Below are 9588 nucleotides of genomic sequence, written 5' to 3' on the forward strand. Positions count from 1 at the left end.
GAATACTGGATAGTCAAATAATTAGCTAGCCATGGGAGGATTCTTTTTCACTCAAGATTTCAGATCCAATGATTTTATTCCAACAACAAGTAAAATTTAAAATACGCTCCAAGCAAAACACATATCATGTGACGAATAAAAATATAGCTCCGAGTAAGGTATATCGATAGTTTTGAAGACGAAAGAGGGGATGCCTTCCGGGGCATCCCAAGCTTAGGCACTTGAGCTTCCTTGAATATTGCCTTGGGGTGCCTTGGGCATCCCCAAGCTTAGGGTTTTTCCACTTCTTATTCTCCTCATAGCGATGTCTCACCCAAAGCTTGAAAACTTCAATCACATAAAACTTAACAGAACTTCGTGAAATAGGTTAGTATGATAAAGAGTAAACCGTTCACTTTGGTACTGTTAAAGACAATGTTCATAATTTTTCTCACACAATGCCTACTGTGCCAAATCATTTCTACAATTTATATTGAGAAATATAAGCCATAGAAACTAAAAAACAAGCAAGCTATGCAATGAAAACAGAATCTGTCAGAAATAGAACAGTCTGTAATGATCTGAACAACAACCATACTTCTGCTATTCCAAAAATTATGAAATAAATTGGCGGACATGAGGAATTTGTCTATTAATCTTTTGATAAAAAAAACAACTCAATCGCACTCTTCTGTAAAAAATGACAGCTAATCTCGTGAGCGCAAAGTTTCTATTTTTTACAACAAGATCACATTAACTTTCACTCAAGTCTTCCCAAAGGTCTTACTTGGCACTTTATTGAAACAAAAGCTATAAAACATGATTACTGCAGTAGCTTAATCATGTAAACACACAAAAGCAGTAAGGGTGAATATTGTGTTGTCTCCCAACAAGCGCTTTTCTTTAAATGCCTTTTAGCTAGGCATGATGATTTCAATGACGCTCACAAAAAAAATAAGAATTGAAACATAAAGAGAGCATCATGAAGAATATGACTAGTGTAACATCCCGATAATCATGCTATAGTAATCTCCCCCTAATGATGCCATGTCATCACCTTTTTACTAAGCCAATGGTCACTTGATCAAAATTTAAGTCAAACTCAAATTTAAAATAAAGTAAAAATAATATTTTCCCAACCGCAAATAAAAAAATGTTCGTCTGATTGTAAATATTCACTAACTATTTTCATGAAGAAATCAACTTAATTTGAATTACAAATGTCCCTAGAAATATTTAAAGTGGTCCAACAACACGTAACTTGGCCTTTTTGAATTCAAAAAATAATTATCCTTTTCCGAATATTCTAGAGACTTATTCGTGGATCAATAATCTTGCGCTGGAATTTCATGCAAAGTTTCATAATTAACAGAATTCGTTTGATCACTAAACTTTTTAGAGGACATAGCTACTTATAACAAAAAAAAGAATAGAAAGAACCATAAAGAACCATGGTACACGTTTGGCCCAATTACCAAAAGTAGGATGCCCAGCCCATCTCCCCTCGTCTAGTACCTCCTGTACACGGGCGGGATCGTGGCGGCCATCCAGGCCACCATGGCCACCGATGGCGCCGTGGAGGCCATCCCACGGCTCCTCTGGGGGATAAGGAGGCCACCCCGAATCCCTGGGACAAACCCTAGCTCCATTCCCCTTGCTCCCTCGCTCACCATCGTCGATTTGGACGCGCCCGAGTGTGCAGCCGCCATGGCCGTCGTCGTAGTCCTGGCCAGCGTTCTCCCTGTCGCCTGAGTAGACGTCCAAGAGCCTCACCGTTGTTGTCTCCCTCGTCGCGCCTTCTGGATAGGACCGGGAGGGCCGCATCACGTCGCCATCGTCGGTCTTCTCCGCCACGGTGGTCGTCGTCCGTCGTCAGATCCCGCTACTCCGGACGTCCCCAACCCCCCTCGAGCTCGCCTGCGTCCTCCCCGGTGAGCACCACGTCGATTCCCCCTGTTTTCCTTTTCAGTCCATCGTGGTAGACGCCTCCCCGAACGTAGCCGCCATGGCCAGAGCTCGCCGCGCTCGCACTAGCGCCTGGGCTCCCCTGTCCGTGCCCGGTCGCGCTCACGCCCGTGCCCACCTGCCGATGTCGTCTGCGCCCGCGTTCTCGCCGCCGTTGCCGCTGACTGCCGTTGCTTCTTGCTCTCCTCCTGCTACTGTCGTGCTGCCGCCTGAAGCTCGTCTCGGCAGCACCTCCGCGCGTCCGCCCGCGCGTGTGGTCGCTGCGCCCCCCATGCCGCCCGTTGCTCCCGCGCTCGCCCTGCTACTCCCTCTCCTTGCGCTGCTGATGCTGCTCGCGTACTGATGCGGCTGTGCTACTGCCGTTGCTAGATGCGTAGCATACTGCTGCTGATGCGTGCTACGTACTGAAGCTGTGTGCTGCTGCTTGCTCCTGACGTTTATTGCTACTAGTTGCTGCTATCCACTTGCTGCCACCGCTCCTGGCCATGGCCGTCAAGGCCCGTGTACATGGGCCATGTTCTTGCCGTGTGTGTGCGTGAGTCGTGCGTGTGTGTCGTGTGTGTGTGTGTGCCGTGTGTGTGCATGCTGTGTGTGCGTGCGTGTTGTGTGTGTGTGTAGAGTGTGGTCACGCCCCCTGCCGTTGCTCCTCTGCTGCTCTGCTACAGTAACTGTTACTGTAGCAGTAGCTAGCTTTGCTACTCCTATGTTGATTAGCCCCCTGAACAGCCTCAAAACAGCAACTAAACCAAACCTAACATAGCTAAAATAAATATGTGTGGGTAGTACATTTGACAAGGTTTAAAATGTTCCATTTGATCAAATTCAAAAGGTGTAAGGATTAAATGCAATGAAAATGACAAAAGTCTATGTTCTGTTAACAGAAAAAACGAAAAACAGTTTTATTTTCATAGCTACTTTAGTGCTCTTGATGTTCAAGCAAATGAACTCTAATATGGTTGTAATTGGTACTAACATGTAGATCACAGAAAAGTACTCAAAATTGATATAAGGCACTAACTCATGGGATGTACAGAACAATAGTTGTAGTCTTTTAAAAACAGCCAAGTGATGTTTAAAAAGACTATCGAATTCTCAGACTTAGCAAAATTTCAGGGTTTTCTAGAATATTGGTTAAAACTTTAGAAATTCATATAAAAAACCCTAGCTCGGATGAAAAAGTTTTATACATGAAAGTTGCTCAGAGCGACGAGACGAATCGTAATACGCTCTCCGTTCATCTCTCACATGCCCCTAGCATAGCGAACATCAAACCTTTCCCCTCCGGATCATCTGTCCGAAAATGCAAACTTCGGGAAAACTTTCCCGGATGTTATCCCCCTTCGCCGGTAGCGTGTAGTGCCACGTTAGAATACCCCTAACACCGCTTTTTGTCTTGTCATGCATAGTATTGCACTTGTTTGCTCTGTATTTACTGTTTCTTCCCTCTTTTCTCTCCGGTAGACCCCGAGACCGCTGCTAAGGTCCCGGTGATCGACTACGTCACCGACGACCCGTCCTTCTCGACTGAGGAACCAGGCATGCAAACCCCCCTTGAGCATTTTGGTATAGCCTATTTCTTTCCCTCTCATGCTTGCATTAGAACTGCTTTCTGTATGATCCTATTCTGGTGCATAGCCTGCTTTTGTAACCTGCTTACTGTTACCTTACCTGCTTATCCTAAACTGCTTAGTATAGGTTGGTTAGTGATCCATCAGTGACCCCCACTTTGTCCCAGTTGCCCCGCTTTATGTTCGATGACTCGATCGACGTGATCGACGTCCAGGCCCCGATACCGCACATCACCCCCACTAGTTGTACGACTCTGCAGAGTTACCATCGAGTGCCGAGGGTGGAACCTCTTACATCACCCCTGATGAGATCTCTGCAGTGTAGCTATTCAATCGTGGTCCTTGAGGGTGATTTTCTCCTTAACCACTTCCGATATGGCTCTGTCGTGCAACCCCTCAAGTGTGAACCTCGAGGGTGGATCCTCTTACGTTCACCTTGATGATTACATCGAGTGGAATTCACCGGGGGTGATTCCTCGGGTTTTTTCCCTTGATGTTTGGACACACAGTTACTATGGTTACTATGACTTTACACTGAACCATGTTACTAAAGACGGGTCGGCCCTGAGGGGTACCCGCGCGATCTTAATAGCGAGTGATGTGGAGTCGGGTTGACCTAGAAGGTGCCCACGAGATACTTACGAGGCGTGGCCAGGCATTCTTAACCCTTGCCGCAAGTACTCGAAACGGGGCGACGGGGTCACATCTTTCATGAGTCTCTGATCGTGACCGCATTACCAACACACTAGCGGTTTGGATATTTGATCCGAGGGGCCTCTGGCCTGATAGCACTAACCATCACGTGGGTATTGTATGGGCGTTTTGCGTCGTATGCATTAGCCGAAGCTTAATAGACGTCATGCGATTGAGCGCCGTGCGCTGGGTTGGACGGGTAAGCACCTACCTTTTTAAGGAGGTAGCTAGATATGCTCACCGGCCACCCATGCAACGTGCAGGAGTTCCTGAGGCGATGGCCCATGACCCCTGGGGGCATAGGTTTAGTCCGGTGTGTTGGCCTCTCTATTAAGCCTAGGCCGGGTTGCGGCGTATTGTTTGGCCGAGGCCGGGCATGACCCAGGAAAGTGTGTCCGGCCGGAGTTAATCGAGTGTGGTGGGTAAGTTGGTGCACCCCTGCAGGGAAGAAAACATCTATCGATAGCATGTCCGACGGTAACGGACACTTGGAGTTGTATCCCGATCGCTACAACTAGAACTGGATACTTGAGGTGATAACTGGATAGTATAGTTTTGGGATTGCTTTCTCGCAGGGAGTCGAGAAAAGATCTCTGGCCGAGGTTGATAACACTACTACTACTACTTTACATTATGTTGATCTGTGCTCTTCTATATGCTGCAACATGCTTGAAGATGCTAGTCTTTGATAAGCTAGGCTTTCTGATAACCCACAAGTATAGAGGATCGCAACAGTTTTCGATAAATAAGAGTGTCGAATCCAATGAGGAGCTAAAGGTAGAACAAATATTCCTTCAAGTTCTATCGACCACCGATACAACTCTACGCACGCTTGACGTTCGCTTTACCTAGAACAAGTATGAAACTAGAAATACTTTGTAGGTGTTGTTGGATAGGTTTGCAAGATAATAAAGAGTACGTAAATAAAAAGTAGGGGCTGTTTAGATAAAGAAACAATAAAGTAAATATAGCGAGTGTGGAAAAGTGGTGGTAGGAGTTGCGAAATCGCCCCTAAGCAATTGACTACTTTACTAGACCGATAGCAAGTATTATGTGGGAAAGACTACTGCTAGCATGTCATCCCTGACTTAGAATTCTATGCACTTATGATTGGAACTATTAGCAAGCATCCGCAACTACTAATGTTCATTAAGGTAAAAACCAACCATAGCATTAAGGTAAATTGGTCCCCCTTCAATCCCGTATGCATCAATTTCTATGATAGGTTGAAGCTTCTGTCACTTTTGCCCTCCAATACATAATCCTATCAACATACAACTAACCCTAGGGTGTGATCCATGCGCACAATCATATGATGGGCACCAAAGGATAGCAACATAATCACAAGCAAATTAAATCAATCATAATAATTCATCAACCACCGATAGGACAACAAAAATCTACTCAGACATTATAGGATGGCAACACATCATTGGATAATAATATGAAGCATAAAGCACCATGTTCAAGTAGAGGGTACAACGGGTTGCGGGAGAGTGGACCGCTGTAGATAAAGGAGGGAAGATGATGGAGATGTTGGTGAAGATGGCGGAGGTGTTGGTGTAGATCGCGATGATGATGATGGCCCTTAGTGGCACTCCGGTGCCACCGGAAGCGAGGGGGAGAGAGCCCCTCCTTCTTCTTCTTCCTTGACCTCCTCCCTAGATGGGAGAAGGGTTTCCCCTCTGGTCCATGGCCTCCATGGCAAGGGAGGGGCGAGAGCCCCTTCGAGATTGGATCTGTCTCTCTGTCTCTCTCTGTTTCTGTGTTCCCTAATTCTTCCCTTTCACCGTTTCTCATATTCCCGGAGATCCGTAACTCCGATTGGGCTAAAATTTTAACACGATCTCTATCCGGATATTAGCTTTCTTGCGGCGAAAGAAGGGCATCAACCGCCTTACGGGAGGCCCACGAGGGTCAGGGACATGCCCATGGGGGCAGGCGCGCCCCCCCTGCCTCGTGGCCACCTCGGGCACCGTCTCGTGTGGATTTTTCTTCCCAAAAATCATATATATTCCAAAAAAATCTCTGCCAGTTTCCCGTTTGGACTCCGTTTGATATGGATATTCTGCGAAACAAAAAACATGCAACAAACAGGAACTGGCACTGGGCACTGAATCAATATGTTAGTCCCAAAAATAGTATAAAAAGTTGCCAAAAGTATATGAAAGTTGTAGAATATTGGCATGGAACAATCAAAAATTATAGATACGACGGAGACGTATCAGCATCCCCAAGCTTAATTCCTGCTCGTCCTCAAGTAGGTAAATGATAAAAAAGATAATTTTTGATGTGGAATGCTACCTAGCATAATCTTGATCACATATCTAATCATGGCATGAATATTAAGATACGAGTGATTTAAAGCAACAGTCTATCATTTAACATAAAAACAATAATACTTCAAGCCTACTAATAAAGCAATCATGTCTTTTCAAAATAGCATGGCCAAAGAAAGTTATCCCTACAAAATCATATAGTCTGGCTATGCTCCATCTTCACCACACAAAATATTCACATCATGCACAACCCCGATGACAAGCCAAGCAATTGTTTCATACTTTTGACGTTCTCAAACCTTTTCAACTTTCACGCAATACATGAGCGTGAGCCATGGACATAGCACTATAGGTGGAATAGAATATGATGATGGAGAAGACAAAAAGGAGAAGATAGTCTCACATCAACTAGGCGTATCAATGGGCTACGGAGATGTCCATCAATAGATATCAATGTGAGTGAGTAGGGATTGCCATGCAATAGATGCACTAGAGCTATAAGTGTATGAAAGCTCCAGCTGAAACTAAGTGGGTGTGCATCCAACTTGCTTGCTCATGAAGACCTCGGGCATTTGAGGAAGCCCATCATCGGAATATACAAGCCAAGTTCTATAATGAAAATTCCCACTAATATATGAAAGTGATAACTCAAGAGACTCTCTATATGAAGAACATGGTGCTACTTTGAAGCACAAGTGTGGAAAAGGATAGTAGCACTGCCCCTTCTCTCTTTTTCTTTCATTTTTTTTGTTTTTTTGTTTTTTTGGTGGGCTTCTTTGGCCTCTTTTTTCTCATTAAGTCCGAAGTCTCATCCCGACTTATGGAGGAATCATAGTCTCCATCATCCTTTCCTCACTGGGGCAATGCTCTAATAATGATGATCATCACACTTTTATTTACTTACAACTCAATATTACAACTCCATGTCTAGAACAAGGTATGACTCTATATGGATGCCTCCGGCGGTTTAACAGGATGTGCAATGATCTAGCGTAACAATGATATCAAAAAACGGACAAGCCATAAAAACATCATGCTAGCTATCTTACGATCATGCAAAGCAATATGACAATGAATGCTCAAGTCATGTATATGATGACGATGGAAGTTGCATGGCAATATATCTCGGAATGGCTATGAAAATGCCATAATAGGTAGGTATGGTGGCTGTTTTGAGGAAGATATATGGTGGGTTTAAGGTACCGGCGAAAGTTGCGCGATACTAGAGAGGTTAGCAATGGTGAAAGGGTGAGAGTGCGTATAATCCATGGACTCAACATTAGTCATAAAGAACTCACATACTTATTGCAAAAATCTATTAGTCATCGAAAAAAAGTACTATGCGCATGCTCCTAGGGGGATAGATTGGTAGGAAAAGACCATCGCTCGTCCCCGACCGCCACTCATAAGGAAGACAATCAATAAATAAATCATGCTCCGACTTCACCACATAACGGTTCATCATACGTGCATGCTACGAGAATCACAAACTTCAACACAAGTATTTCTACAATACACAACTACCCACTAGCATGGCTCTAATATCATCATATTTATATCGCAAAACTATTGCAAGGAATCAAACATATCAAACATATTATAGATACGACGGAGACGTATCACTTTCCCCTTCTCTTCTGGCATTCTGCAGTTTAGTCCACGGATACAACCCATTTCCTTTGATACAGATACATACTTAGTTTAGATCTGATGTAAGTCTTGCGAGTACTTTGGATGAGTACTCATGGTTGCTTTGCTACCTCTTTTTCTGCTATATAGCGACCATATGACGGATCCCAGGAGCCAGACGACAGCACTGATGCCTACTACTACATGATGGCCGCTGACAATCTGGAGTAGTTAGGAGGCTCCCAGGCAGGAGGCCTTGCCTTTTCAATCAATGTTGCTTTTGTGCTAGTCTTCTTAAGGCAAACTTGTCTAACTTATGTCTGTACTCAGATATTGTTGCTTTCACTGACTCTTGTGTATTCGAGCTTACGTATTAGAGCCCTCGAGGCCCCTGGCTTGTAATATAAAGCTTGTATTATTTTATTTTTGTGTCTAGAGTTGTGTTGTGATATCTTCCCGTGAGTCCTTGATGTTGATCGTACACATTTGCGTGTATAATTAGTGTATGATTGAATCGAGGGCGTTACAACTAGCATATTTAAATCTAACCCACTTCCTATGCCTAGGGATTTTGTGAGCACATAATTTATAGGAACAAGAATCAACTAGCATAGGAAGGAAAAACAAGTATAACTTCAAAACTTTAAGCATTTAGAGAGGAAACTTGATATTATTGCAACTCCTACAAACATGTATTCCTCCTTCATAATAATTTTCAGTAGCATCATGAATGAGTTCAACAATATAATCATCACATAAAGCATTATTTTCATGATCTATGAGCATAGAAATTTTACTACTCTCCACATAAGCAAAATTCTCCTCATTCGGAATAGTGGGAGCAAACTTCTTCTAAATCCACTTTAGATGATAGTATTATTCATACTCCAAAAGATATAAGTGAATTTCATGGAGCATTCTACAATTAATATAGACTAATCAATATCCAAGCTCAAAATATATAAGTGAAACACATGAAGCATTCTATAAAACCGTACTTAAAAGATTTAAGTGAAGCACAAAAAGCAATTCTATAAGATCATACTTAAAATATATAAGTGAAGCACATGAAGTATTCTATAAATCAATAAAGGGCTATATCATACTATCATGGTTCTTAAAGGAAAAACAAAAACACAAAGGACACAAATTATGTGAACAAAACAAAAACCGAGGTATACCGATAATTGTTGAAGAAGAAAAATGGGGTGCCAACCGGGGCATCCCCAAGCTTAGATGCTTGGGTATCATTGCAATATTTACTTGGAGTGCCTTAGGCATCCCCTAGCTTGAGATCTTATCTCTCTTTATTCTTCTCATATTGATAGCTCCTCGATCTTCGAACACTTTATCCACACAAAACTTTAACAAAAACTTTGTGAGATCCGTTAGTGTAATAAAGCAAATCACTACCTTTAGGTACTGTTGCAAACTTATTCCAATTTTATATTAGAACTGTATCTACTGTATTCCAA

General features: G+C 43.2%; 1 long non-coding RNA gene across 1 annotated transcript; it reads left to right on the forward strand.

Annotated features, from left to right (window-relative positions):
- The first annotated feature begins 1412 nt into the window (after positions 1–1412).
- LOC123114934 (uncharacterized) lies at positions 1413–8360 on the forward strand. Its single transcript, XR_006456577.1, has 3 exons — positions 1413–1910; positions 3406–3507; positions 8264–8360. It is a non-coding gene; the product is annotated as an uncharacterized lncRNA (long non-coding RNA).
- Positions 8361–9588: the final 1228 nt, after the last annotated feature.

This window comes from Triticum aestivum, chromosome 1A (genome assembly GCF_018294505.1).
Source record: "Triticum aestivum cultivar Chinese Spring chromosome 1A, IWGSC CS RefSeq v2.1, whole genome shotgun sequence".
Classification (NCBI taxonomy): domain Eukaryota; kingdom Viridiplantae; phylum Streptophyta; class Magnoliopsida; order Poales; family Poaceae; genus Triticum; species Triticum aestivum.